We start from the raw sequence: 1,476 nt of genomic DNA on the forward strand, positions 1-1,476 counted from the left end.
TAAATGTCCATGTTGTACCGATATCAGTAAAGTTCCAAAATTCATTATATCTGTGCCCAGAAAGTAGCTTTACACTAGTGCTTAGTAACAATGAATGTTGTATTGTATGTTAAACGGGGGTCTAGAAACGACGGAGAGGCTCTGTCCCCGCCGCAGCTTCTGTGGTCCACAACCCCACGACGACTACTGCAGTCCACTTAACCCTCCGCAGCCCCACATCGAAACACTTTTTCAGGGTTAATTTGCGGTTCGGCCTCCGGTGGACATTCCCCCCCACCCTCCCCACCGACGTAGTGTAGCTGAGGCGGAATAGGGGGAACCAGCCCGCAATCGCCGAGGCAGATGGAAAACCGCGTAAAAACCATTCACAGACTGGCCGGCTCACCGGACCTCGACACAAGTCCGCCCGGCGGATTCGGGCCGGGGATCATGCGCTCCGTTCCAATCCGGAAAGCCGTGCGTTACACCGAATGGCTAACCGGGTGGGCAACAATGAATGTTAGTTTTATATGAATGTGTACGATAGTAGAGCTTGGTCACAACAGGGAAAAGGGAATTAGGAGAAGTCGTGGCTAATGTCCTAATAACGTGTCGGGTCCTCTTTTGCCCGGCGTAGTGCAGCCTCGCACCTCGACGTGGTACGGACTCAACAAGTCGTTGGAAACTTCCAGGCAGATTAAAACTCTGTGCCCGACCGAGACTCGAACTCGGGACCTTTGCCTTTCGGGGGCAAATGCTCTACCAACTGAGCTACCGAAGCACGACTCACGCCCGGTACTCACAGCTTTACTTCTGCCAGTATCCGTCTCCTACCTTCCAAACTTTACAGAAGCTCTTCTGCGAACCTTGCAGAACTAGCACTCCTGAAAGAAAGGATATTGCGGAGACATGGCTTAGCCACAGCCTGGGGGATGGAAGTTTCATATCAGCGCACACTCCGCTGCAGAGTGAAAATCTCATTCTGGAAACATCCCCCAGGCTGTGGCTAAGCCATGTCTCCGCAATATCCTTTCTTTCAGGAGTGCTAGTTCTGCAAGGTTCGCAGAAGAGCTTCTGTAAAGTTTGGAAGGTAGGAGACGGATACTGGCAGAAGTAAAGCTGTGAGTACCGGGCGTGAGTCGTGCTTCGGTAGCTCAGTTGGTAGAGCATTTGCCCGCGAAAGGCAAAGGTCCCGAGTTCGAGTCTCGGTCGGGCACAGAGTTTTAATCTGCCAGGAAGTTTCATATCAGCGCACACTCCGCTGCAGAGTGAAAATCTCATTCTGAAGTCGTTGGAAGTCTCCTGCAGAAATGTCCATGGAGTTTCTGCCTCTAAAGCTGCTGGTGCAGGATTTGGTGCACGAAACGACCACTCCATTATGTCCCACAAATGTTCGATGGGATTAATGTCGACCGATCTAGGTGGCCCAATCACTGCCTCGAATTCTCCAAAATGTTCTCCAAACCAGTCGCGAACAGTTGTGGCCCTGTGATATGG

General features: G+C 51.6%; 2 non-coding genes across 2 annotated transcripts; one reads left to right on the forward strand and one right to left on the reverse strand.

The window, feature by feature from the left end:
- Positions 1-686: 686 nt before the first annotated feature.
- Trnas-cga (transfer RNA serine (anticodon CGA)) lies at positions 687-761 on the reverse strand. The gene has a single exon. It is a non-coding gene; the product is annotated as a tRNA-Ser (tRNA).
- Positions 762-1,121: 360 nt separating this feature from the next.
- Trnas-cga (transfer RNA serine (anticodon CGA)) lies at positions 1,122-1,196 on the forward strand. The gene has a single exon. It is a non-coding gene; the product is annotated as a tRNA-Ser (tRNA).
- The last annotated feature ends 280 nt before the right edge of the window (positions 1,197-1,476 follow it).

This window comes from Schistocerca gregaria, chromosome 6 (genome assembly GCF_023897955.1).
Source record: "Schistocerca gregaria isolate iqSchGreg1 chromosome 6, iqSchGreg1.2, whole genome shotgun sequence".
Classification (NCBI taxonomy): domain Eukaryota; kingdom Metazoa; phylum Arthropoda; class Insecta; order Orthoptera; family Acrididae; genus Schistocerca; species Schistocerca gregaria.